The sequence below is a fragment of the Ictalurus punctatus genome, chromosome 1 (genome assembly GCF_001660625.3).
Source record: "Ictalurus punctatus breed USDA103 chromosome 1, Coco_2.0, whole genome shotgun sequence".
Lineage (NCBI taxonomy): Eukaryota > Metazoa > Chordata > Actinopteri > Siluriformes > Ictaluridae > Ictalurus > Ictalurus punctatus.
Window position 1 is genome coordinate 25,334,068 of NC_030416.2, and position 12,441 is coordinate 25,346,508.

The 12,441-nt window shown below is 39.1% G+C and overlaps 1 protein-coding gene across 2 annotated transcripts in view; it reads left to right on the forward strand.

The window, feature by feature from the left end:
• The window catches only part of plekhf2 (pleckstrin homology domain containing, family F (with FYVE domain) member 2), a 32,031-nt gene that overhangs the window by 15,674 nt on the left and 3,916 nt on the right, over nucleotides 1-12,441 (forward strand). Inside the window, exon 1 of one of the 2 annotated variants that reach the window (XM_053683285.1) lies at nucleotides 6,499-6,638. The exons of the other annotated variant lie outside the window; for it this stretch is intronic. The gene's annotated coding sequence lies outside the window, so the exon portion shown is untranslated. Of the gene's footprint in view, nucleotides 1-6,498; nucleotides 6,639-12,441 lie in introns of those variants that run through there. 2 annotated transcript variants of the gene reach the window in all.

Genomic DNA, 12,441 nt, shown 5'->3' on the forward strand with positions numbered 1-12,441 from the left:
GTTATTGTTCCTATATGTTTTATACAGTGACACTTTCTGTGATGACACGTTTATTTAGCATTTTTGGTAAATCTGTTTCTTTAAGTTTTCTGACAGGAAATATCTTCAGAACTGAGGGATTTGTGGTTTCTGACTAACATGACAAGCTGTGTTTTTTTGTGTTTTTTTTTTATTTAAGAGAAAGAAAAAAGAAAAGCTGATGAGAACGTTAAACGATTTTAAATTGATAAAAACAAGTCATTGGGTACGTGATGCGGGGAAAGGAAAAATAAACATCACACCACGCCATCATTAATACTTTTCTTAAAACGGCACCACCATGTTTTATTCATTACTGGTCTGTAAATGAGGAGCACATGATGTCCGAGACCTTCATCCAGGGGGAAATTATTGCCTTGACAACTCAAGCACCTGTTCACATGGCCACCAGAAGAGAACAATGAGGAGAATTTTAAACATTCATTATTTATTTTTAAATTAACGTTTAAAAAGAATAAAGAAAATCATGATTCAATGTTCAGTAGAAGAAACACGTGCTGGTGGTTGGAGTGTAAAATAAACGCGTGCTGGTGGTTGGAGTGTAAAATAAACGCGTGCTGGTGGTTGGAGTGTAAAATAAACGCGTGCTGGTGGTTGGAGTGTAAAATAAACGCGTGCTGGTGGTTGGAGCGTGGAAGAAACGCGTGGCGGCGGCTGGAGCGTGGAAGAAACGCGTGGCGGCGGCTGGCGCGTGGAAGAAACGCGTGGCGGCGGCTGGCGCGTGGAAGAAACGCGTGGCGGCGGCTGGCGCGTGGAAGAAACGCGTGGCGGCGGCTGGCGCGTGGAAGAAACGCGTGGCGGCGGCTGGCGCGTGGAAGAAACGCGTGGCGGCGGCTGGCGCGTGGAAGAAACGCGTGGCGGCGGCTGGCGTGTGGAAGAAACGCGTGGAAGAAACGCGTGGCGGCGGCTGGCGTGTGGAAGAAACGCGTGGAAGAAACGCGTGGCGGCGGCTGGCGCGTGGAAGAAATGCGTGGCGGCGGCTGGCGCGTGGCGGCGGCTGGCGCGTGGAAGAAACGCGTGGCGGCGGCTGGCGCGTGGAAGAACCGTTTCTAGTTGCTGGAGTGTGTCATGTGAAGATCACTAGTGCTAAACTTTATTTAAGCAGCTACATGTTTAGTGATTGATTAGTATTTTGGGAATGTTTTGAAGCTCTCGATGCAGGACCGTGTACAGTCTGATCGTGAGTATGTTGCTGTAGCTAGTGGTTCATAGAGCGAGGACAGTCCCTGATGGATCAGCCTTCTACTGTGATTTTAATGACGCATCAGCATTCCACAGAGAGTGGAAGCTCTGCTCTGCACCTGCTGCTGCTGCTCCCTTCCCTGACTCCCTGAACGCTGCTCTCACACACAGCCTTAAGAGAAACACACACACACCATGCATTGAATTTACTGTCATTTTATACTCAATGGCTTTAGGATGATTTTTGTTTAAAACTGGTTTAGCAAGATCTTCATTAGGAGAGGCAGAGACATTACCGATTTGTGTGCAGGGATTTGTTCACACATGGAATCATTCACACAATTTCCTGAGCTTTCGTCCTTCCTTGGTTCTGTGCCAGTCTGCCAAAAGGCAGGGACAGAGGCCAAGGGGGAAAAGGCTGAGAAGAGAACTTGTGATGACTTGCACAAAATACAGGAAATCTCAGCTGTAAAATATCTGACAGGACCTTTTTGAGTTCCTGCTTGTGTGCCAGGCAAAAAGTCTTTCTAGTATCTGAAACTGATTATTGTACCGACTTTAAGGCTACTGAAGGGTGCCGGCAGTGTGCGTTACTCACATTGGGAGTGATAAAGGCACATCTCCGTTTTATCATCGTCCAGAAACAGATAAACATCATTACTCAACAATAGGGCTGGGTCAAAAATATCGATTCTCCCATTTTAATCGATGTTCAGTTTAACGAAAGGATATCAATATAATTCCATTTTATTTGTATAGCGCTTTTTATAATGGACATTGTCTCAAAGCTGCTTTACAGAACTATAAACACAGGATACAGATTTTAAATGTGTGAATTTATCCCTATTGAGCAAGGAAACACTAATGAATGAGAAGAAGGAACCAGACTCAGAAGGGAACCCGTCCTCATCTGGGAAACAACGGATAGTGTGAAAGTAAAAGAAAGTTCATTCTGGTTTTTACATGAAGTCTTTGTTGAATTAGTCCACTGCTCATTAAAGGAGACCTGAGTGCAAAACTGCATGTAGTAATTTCAGTCTCAAGGCCATAACAGCAACCGTAGTCCCAGAAACCACAGCGAAAATGTCCATGTGGAATTGAGGTCCAAAACTATTTCATGGTACTTAAAGCGGTAGCATCCTCAGGAATCTCCAGGCTGTAGCCTCCAATTTATGAGAGAAACCTTACCGACTGTTACAAGGCGCTGACCCTGAAGACCCTTTCCATAAATGTTAAATAAATGTCTTCTAACAAAGTTTAGGAAGTTTATTATTAGTTTTATGGTTCTGTAGCACGTCCGCTGTACAAGTCTAACTGTGAATTAGCAGTTGCTTAGAACGAGTGTATTAATATCAAAATTAGTCAACACCTTCTAAACAATTCGATCTAATAATTCAATAGTGCTTTAGTATGATTCAGATCAACGCCTAATAACTGACTAACACCTAGGAAAGTGATGATCCGAGCATTGTAAGAGTGCTGTAGTCGTGTGGTATTCTGGAAATCCTGGTAATGCTGCAATTTATTTTATGAGCACATTAAAGTGTTTTTTGACCTTGGATGCATGTAAATCTATTGTATGAGGCCTTTAAAACAAAATTAGGCACGTTTCAAAACCATAATAGGTGCACTTTAATGAATTTCACTGTTGCAATGTTTAAATTTTTTTTTTTTTTTTTTTTACAGCAATGTGCAGTTTGTGCTTACCTTGTGTGCATTGTATAGACATATTTATGATTTCACACTTGTTACAATGTTTGTTACTCAAAGTAAAAGTAAAAAGTAGTTAAACATAATTGTGTGCACCTTATTGTTAAAGTAAATGTGTATCAGTAATATAGCTAAGTAGGAGGGTTTCAGTTACCAGCATTTATATTAAAACATGGATTCCATGTCTACAAAACTAACATTTTAAATGAAATATTGATAACTAATCGATATTGAATCAAAACATATAAATACGAATCGAATCGCCAAATTGGTCGCAATATCCAGCCCTACTCAACAAGGATGATTTCTAACGCATACGTTTGTTAGTTTCCATATAGTCAATAAACAACTTCAGATTCTTCACCTTGCGATTCATATCACAATCATATATTCATTCATCTTCAGTAAAGCCTTTATCCTTGTGAGGGTCTGATAAACCATTTGTAGTCAGTGTTCTAGATTTAACAAGTGAATATTTCTGTATGATGATTTGATCTAAAGCAAATACTCATGCACTTATAGCATAACTTATTTAAAGGTAAGAAGTGCTACTTTGTTTATTTCTGATGTCGTGCATAGCCAGGCCGATTTGCTTCGAATATTCGAAGTTCGAATTTTAACTTGACGGCCTTAGAGCAGACGAGAGGACTGAAGCAGCGCGAATGATGATGGTGACGTTCACTCTTATGTAAACAAACGCGGATGTAAACACAAAGGGGAAAATCGAGGTCAGCAAAAATGCTCGAGGTCATGTCCATATATCTCACAATTAGTCGATAACGTGATTATCATGACAGGCCTATACTCCATTTTAGTTTTGAAGCAGTCCTTGAAACAGAATTTATACAACTGTTCAACTGTCCCTTGTTGTGTGTGTTGTGTTGTCAGAATATGTTCATCAGAAATACACGTTCCAACAAATCAACAGTAAAGAAACATGGAATATTTACATTTATTCATTTAGCAGATGCTTTTATCCAAAGCGCCTTACAAATGAGGAAATACAAGCAAAGCGATATATCAAGCAGAGAACAATACAAGTAGTGCTACTATACAAGATCTTTAATTGAGTTCTAGAAGAAGCAAAGTGTGCAGAGTAGAGGTGTAAGACCAGAGTAAGGTGGTGGTGTTGTGGGTTTTTTTTTAAGGGGTTAGTTAGGTGCTCACAGAGGAGGTGTGTCTTTTAGCCATTTTTTGAAGATAGTGACAGGTTCTGCGGTCCGGATTGAGGTTGGAAGTTCATTCCACCGCTGAGGAACAGATAATGTGATTTGTTTTGGAAAGGGACCTTGAGCCACGCTGAGTAGGTACTACTAAGCGTCTGTCATTGATTGATCGCAGATTGCGTGAGGGAACATAAGCCTTCAGGAGACTGTTGAGGTAGGGGGATGCTGTTTCAGACAAGGTCTTGTAGGTGAGCGTCAAGGCCTTGAATTTGATACGAGCGGCTACAGGAAGCCAGTGGAGGGAGATGACGAGGGGTGTGACATGGGTTCTCTTGGGCTGGTTGAAGACGATGCATGCTGCTGCATTCTGAATCACATAATATTTGATTATCCAAATAATATTTCAAATAATCCTGGAAAAAATGGAGTTTGTTATATGATGACAAACTGAATCAATACTACAGTGCAACCAAACACACATACAAACGTGCACACACACCTATACGATGTATGTCTATTACCTTAAAATACAGCTACTAATAAGATTATTAACAAAATCAAACTAACCAAATGTCCTGATTGGAGATGATTCACCCTCTGTATGACATTTCTGTTTTTGACTTTTGCTTTTAGATATTCTTATCACTCAAGTTATAGCAGCTATAAACAGTTCATTTACTTTATCTTGGAGTTAATAATGCAGAAAAAATGCAGCTTGTTGATGAGAGACTATAAAGTGCATAGTCTTCAGTCCTCAGGACTTTCCTGTGCCAGAAATATGATCGCTTTACCTCAGACTGTTACAAAGAACTGATATTGGAGACTCCAAAAATGCTAAAGATCGCCTTACAGAAAGCTTCGACATATCAAAAATGACACACTTTTGTTTTTTAAACAAAAATTGATTTATGTAGCAGATCCACCATACAAGTCCTTATAAAAGCTGCTACTATCACAAAGCTGTCAACATGTATAGATTAGCCATACAGTTTAAAGCAGTGGTCAGAATAAGCATGAATAAAATTCACTCAGCAGAAAAGCCAGTTCACTGAAATGGGAAAGTACATGGCACATGAACGAGGCATGCACTTCTGGTTTCAATTTGCATGAACTTTATCTAGGTGAATTTTGACCCGTGAATTTATTTTCCTGGGTCTTGTGAGCCAATGGAAAGCACGACTGTGGTCTCTTTGGAAATTGAGGAGCTGTTAAATACTCAGCTTTATTAGCTTTTGCTAATTCTAACTTTTGACTTGCTGTTTTCTTACTGTTGCTTGATGCACATGTAGGGGGGGAAAAAAACGTTGGCTAAAGTTGCCCCTACAGTGGCTTAATACCTGTCAGAACAGCGCATGACCGTATCACATGATCATTTGTTCTGCATGCCACCAAAATACATCTGGTTGGATGGCTGTGGTTTAGATATTTGAATGACTTGAGCCCACCTCCCATTCCTGCCCATGTTCACAGAGCTCCACAGAGCTACAAGGGCCTGTAGCGTGTCTGTAAGAATGAGAGGCTCAGTCAAACACAAACAAGCATCTTAGACCAGATATCAGTTTTGCAACTCGCTTTCTCAGCCACTTAATCATTTTGTCCTGAGGTCATGGCTTAAACCATCATTTATTTTATCATGCACTATATATTTTAACAGTTCTTTCTACAAATAAAAACAGTTTTTGCTATGGAAAAAAACGACTAGGCGACGTGGTCGCCTCCACAGAGTGCTTTAAGATCGTGTAACGCACACCTAGCCGTGGATTATCTCACTTATACCATGGTAACTACCACCACTTGCTAACTTGTCATTGATGTTTGCAGTTCAAAATTTGACTGAAAGGATGAAAATAACAGTTAATTTTTGTTAGTTATTTTATATCCGGGTCGTTAGATCTAGAATTCTGCCGCCTCTAAATAATACACAGAGATAAAGTAGTGCAATAAGATTACATTTATTTGAATGAATAATAATTAGCTATGAGAGAGAGAGATCGTGTGTGTGTGTGTGTGTGTGTGTGTGTGTGTGTGTGTGCGCGCGCGTGTGTGAGAATTACCTTTGTCTGTACTAACTACTGTATGCAACTGTAACTGTATGTTACTATGGTTACAGTTGATTATAGGCAGCGCATTCATTTGGGACGGTGATTAAACCGACTGGAACTACCTGTGCATTACACGTTTTGAATGCACCCCTTGCAGCCAATCAGAATCGAGTATTCAGACAGCCCACGGTATAAAGACACTATCCTCAGAGGGCGCTAATATAAACCTGTGATTTGCTTTGCAGCTATAGTACTGTTGTCATGCCGCTGTGAAAGAAAATTCATCACCACTTTCTGACCAATCAGTATCAAGATTTCTGAACTCTTTCGACCACACTAGTATTTCTTGCCAGACGAGATTATGGTCTGTTGCTTTCTGCGGGCTTTGGCCGTGACCGATTATCTCACCTTACTTTTTCAGTGAGATATTTTAACAAAGGCTAGCAAGGACTGCAGGTTTCACACAGGCTGTCAGCGTTGTGGGGGCGGCCGCAGTAAGGTAGAACCAGTTATGGAAATGTACTTAACACCTCTGTATCATGTGAAAGCCTGGGTTTGTTGATTAAAACTACTTAACAGTTTTTAATGTGAAAATGTGAAAAGCAGCACAGTGTTTCAGGGAATAGTGTTCTAGCTTTAGATGCATCTCGCTTCAGTGCTCGCTTGTCCTGCTGTTCTTTTACAGATGGAGTGCATGGAGGCAGTGTATTATTAGTAGCTTAATTATTTTTGATTTGACGTGTAGAGAGACACAGGGGAAACAGGCACTCTGAAGACTGTAGTGTGTTTCAATGGAAATGCCAGTTCCACTTCTGCTTCTCTCTTTCGGTGGTGGCTCTCATTGTAGCCTACAGTGTACAATAATTTACGTTAAATGAATCAAACTCAAATAAACAGAATGATAACTTGCCTTTTTCTGGATAACTACTTCTGTCAGTTGTCGTATCATTTTAATATTTAGGAATGCCCCGAAGGCAACTTGGCTCTTAATTAACAATGACTCAACTTTCTGATTTATGAGCTGATTATACATGAAGGTTTGAGAACTTGAAGTATTCAGGCTCTACGTTGGAAGTGATAACGGTGAGAGAAATACCGACGCTGCTGTAATGGACTTTCATCTGCAATAATGTGTCTAATACAAAGTTGTAATTACTGTGCGGGTTATGCAAGTGTATACGGGTTCACTTCTCATTTCCGATTGGTCTTGTTTTTTGTCTATAACAGCAGCTCTGGCAGTATTGCCAGATAGGAGGCAGTATTAATACGCTCAGTCATTTCTACAGTAACATCTCATTCACAGTGAATATTTTTTATTTATATATATATATATATATATATATATATATATATATATATATATATATATATATATATAAAAAAGAAAGAATCTAATCATTGATATGGCGAAGCTTTCTGTTGAGAGAGATTTATTAAGCATTTATGGAAGGAATCTCGAGTATCAGGGTCAGTGTTCCACCACAGCAAAGAGGAATTTGTACTTTCTAGTTTATAACGTTGTTTTTTTTTTTTTTTTTTTTTTTTTTCGGCTTTATTGCAAAGAATGAAAAAAAAACTTTGTTCATTAATTAGTAAAACATGCTGTTGGCAAAATTGTTGGTAAATTGCTGTGAAATAAAAGTCTTGTGGACGTGTTATTTTGGGGAAATAATTACATTTGTTGTGGCGATGGCCCTCCACTTTGCATCGTTGATTATTTTTATGACAAAAGCATGCTCTGTCATGTTTTATTCTATACTTATGTATACAATATACAAACTTAAGTGCTGAAAACATCATGCTCACATCTAGAGATGGAACTGACGTGATGCGTACCAAGTATCTGTATCAGGCTAATTATAGCAAAATAACAGTGGATCAGATTATCAGATCCTGTCAGAAACAGCGAAGATCGGAATTTTTGGAATTAGAAATTTTGGAGCCTTTTTTTATTATATACTTTTTTTCTATTATATTATATTTATACTTATATTTTTTTATATTTACAATGTAAGTGATTTTGTGTGAAAGAGTGTGAAGTGCTTCAGTCCAAAAAAAAAAAATTTTTAAACTTAGTAAATTTTATTTATTTATTTTTTAAAGAAAATGTGTATGAATTGATGTGTATCTGCTGATGCTGACGGTTTGAGTGTCAGTATTGGAAGAGGAAAGGTGGTATCATGCGGTCTCTTCAGGCCCCTAAAGATTTGATTTGCTTTCTGTTGTATGTTTACGTTTCTACGGCTCAGTTCTCAGGGTTGACTGGTTTACCATGTGTTACTTTCATGTCTTCTGAGAGAGGGAAGTGAGTCAACTGTGTGGAGATTCTTGCCACCACATGTCTTGTTCCACATTTGCCTTGACTTGGTTGAGGTAAGGAGCTGGAGATGGAAAACTGTCATTTCCATGACTCCGAGTTATATGTGGTGAACTCCGTTGGGTTTTCCAAAGAATTTATGTGAATGTTTTCCTTATTTGTCATTTGAAAATAACTGCTATATCCCTTCTTTGTGAATTATGCAGTAGGAAAATTAGGGTTTCTTTGCTTTCAACCATCAAAGAAGTCTATTTTTTAAGTGGAAAAGCAGTTTCCATTGAATATTTGCAGTTAAGGGAAAACTTTCCCTCTCCAGAATGGTAAAGGCTATATGCATTAGTAATGTTGCGTTTGATTAGATGTTGACTTTTTAAAGATACAGTGAGTCCACTTTAAGTGTCTGTAATATCCATGTCGTAACACTCAAAGTATACACAACTATAAGGCAACTACTGAGTGAGCATGCCTGCACTATTACAGAAATCATAGTAGCACATAATGTTTAAATACATGTGTCAACTTTAGTTTAGATTTATTTATTTATTTATTTATTTATTTTACCCCTACATTTGGCAGGCTTCACCACACGAATGAAGGAACGTTTGTCTGTTAGTTTCTATCTTGTCAATAAGCAACATCAGATTCTTCACCTTTGCAAATCAAACCACAGTCATCCTTTTAGTTCTCTTTGAATTAGTTTGAATAAAATATCCACCTGTATTCCTGCCTCCCCAAGGAGTTGTCCTGAATGCAGACTGAATGGCTCATGGGTTACTGCAATCTAAAATGTAGTTTGCAGCCTCTGCAGTTCAGACCCAGACGTCACATAATAACATGAACACCATTATCACTCTCGTGGATGAGTACTGCTTAGGCCTACTCTGACCTGACCTCTGGAAAGAAGAGATGTATTACCATCCTGTACCGTCATCCCGGGCACGGCGTGGAACATTACACACACTGTGAGATGTGTGAGTTTGTAAGCAAGCCTGCACATGTACCTGTGTGGGTGTGGGTGCACTCGGTTAGATTGCGGTGTTGTTCATGAAGTGTGGTGCTTTAACCTTTTCCATTAAGTTGATGATTGTACCAAGATAAAGCAGTTTAGAACCACCAACGTTGTGTAGGTGAAACCTGTCTGTGTGATTATTATTTAAAAAAAAATTTTTTTTTAAATCATAAGCATGCTTTCAGACTTGTGTAAAATGCTACAAGTAATTAAGATGCATACTATATAAAATTACTATGGAATTAAGATGCATACTATATAAATGAAAACCTGGCTTACAATACAGTGACTGAAAATATTCCTGATTGATTTCTGTGCGGTGCTGAGAGGCAGCTGGTTTCAGCCAGAGTTCCCCTAGTTTTCACCAAAACTCAGACCAAAGTGGGGGAAAAAAAACCCTTTACTCATTTTAAGTGTGTATTTGAGTAATTGAGAAGCAGGAGGCTTGTCTTCACCATTTCCCCTTGAAACACAATGGCAATCTTAAATGTAGTTCTATACTGTATTACTTTGAGACATTTCTTGGATCCCCTGGATGGGATAGAGTCGGCATAAATGTTGACTTCAGGAGAAGAACTTGCATAGAACTGTTTACGATCTGACACAGTTACATTTCCTGAACTGAAAAACGCTGCATATATGTGTAAGCCAGAGTGTAATCCTATATTATTAAAAACATAAGAATTTCCTAACACGCTACAATCAAACTGGGTTTTATATAGCAAACAAGCTTGGTACATAGGGTAAGTGCAGTCCTGTTTTAAAATTGGTTCATTGTGTAACATGTGACCGCTTGTGATGTAGATATTACACCACTGCCATGCCACGAGGGGTAGACGACGACAAGGGCATCTTAAAAACACTACTGAGGAACTGTCCACTAGTGCTGCCTAAACAGCGATCTCAAACTTTTATTAAATACATTGCCACCACAGTGACCCAATTTGCCATGAGAGTTTAAAACGAAGTGATGTTATTGTAGGGAACAACTTTCCTGATTCACTTGAACAACCCGAATCCTCCAATACTATATGGTCACATGATCAGAAATGTGAGAAACGCTCAGTAGAAAGTGGAACTAAAAGTTATGAAAGACTTGTCATGATTAGCAGTGATTTATCAAATGTAAGATAAGTGGCCGTAAAAGTTTGAAGTCTAATCCAAACCCAGATTGACACACAAGACGCAAAGTGCCTTGCGAAACGTTGGCCCTTCATTGCCCCCTGGTGGGACTCTCCCCAAGGAGTTTTGTTTTGAATCTGAAAACATTAGCACTCGAGTAGTGGGTGAGGTGTGAAAGATCAGATCACTACGATCTTCAGACTTTTACATTTTTATTTCTTTATTGTTTGTGTAGTAGACTTTCATGCTGTGTGTAAAATACAGCCTTCACAGATTTGTTTCATTACTGTGTGGACAATTAAACGTTGGTAGAAGTGCGGATCAGTGAAAACACCGTACTCTGAAGGTAACACTTTCTCCTTTGGCAGTGGTGTAGTGATTCATGTTGACAGTTGAGTGATTACCTCACATTGAAATTAAAACTGTCATGGCTTGAAAGAGGAATTATGAACAGCCTTCAAACTGCCATGCTGTTGCAACTTTTAGCTGGCCGAACCCAGATTAGCAAAGAATTTCTGTTGCTTTTGGGAATTCACACATTTTTTGTTTCTTGAAATATTACAAATGTTAATACTGTGTTTTTATATAAAGCTGTTGTCCCTTCTTCCACTGCATAGACAGCTCTCTGGTTTACCACATCTGTAGGTGGGGACATTCTAGACAACTCATTTTTAAATGTACAACATGGACATAAAGGAAAATTGACTGTTACCTACACCCCCATGCATGCGTAATCAAATTTAAACCGTTTGGATATTTGTGTTAGGTGTTAAATAGTTTTGGCATGAATTGTGAACCCAGTTGAATTTTGTTGTGACATGAATCTGATGCGTTATTAATCACCGAGAGAAGACGTGCACTTACTTTTACCGTTCGTTTTTAATCTTGCTTGCTTCTTATAGGTCTGGATATATACAAAGCTTCTTTTTGATTATACAGTGCTGTGAAAAAGTATTTGCTGATTTCTTCTGTTTTTGTGTAGATCTCATGCTAAATAGTTTCAGAAATGAAAACAACACCTAAGATAAAACAAAGGCAACCTGAGTAAACACAAAATACAGTTTTTAAATGATAGTTATTTGTTGAAGCAAAAAAAGTAATCCAGTATCAACTGGGCCTGTGTGAAAATGTGTTTGCCCCCTCAGTTACTAATTCCAGAAATCTATGAAACCCCATACATAATGGGGTTCAGCTGGACGAGACGCAACCAGGCCTGATTACTGCAAACCCTCTGCAATCAAATCAACACTTAAATAGAAATTTTTCAACAGCATGAAGTTGGTTAAAATGTCTTAGCCAGTAACACACTATGCCAGAGTTGAAAGAAATTCCAGAAATTATGAGGAAGAAGGTGATTGAAATACATCAGTCTGGGAAAATTCCTCCAAGAGCACAGCAATGACTCATCCAGCAAGTCACAAAAGAGCCAAGGACAATGTCAAATGACCTACAGACCTCTCTTACATAAATAAAGGTCAATGTCCATGACTCCACTATCAGAAAGACTCTGGGGGGGGGGGGAATGGCATCCATGGAAGAGTGGTGAGGTGAAAACCACTGCTAACCCAGAAGAACATTAAGGTTCATCTGAAATTCGCCAAAACACACCTTGATGATTCTGAAACCTTTTGGGAGAATGTTCTGTGGACTGATGAGTTGAAAGTGGAACTGTTTGGAAGAATCGGTCCTGTTACATCTGGCAGAAACCAAACACAGAAGTCCACAAAAAAGAACATCATACCTATGGTGAAGCATGGATTGAAGTGTGATGATGTGGGGATGCTTTGTTGCTTCAGGGTCTGGACAAATTGCAGTAATTGAGGGAAACATGAATTCTGCTCTCTACCAGAAAAT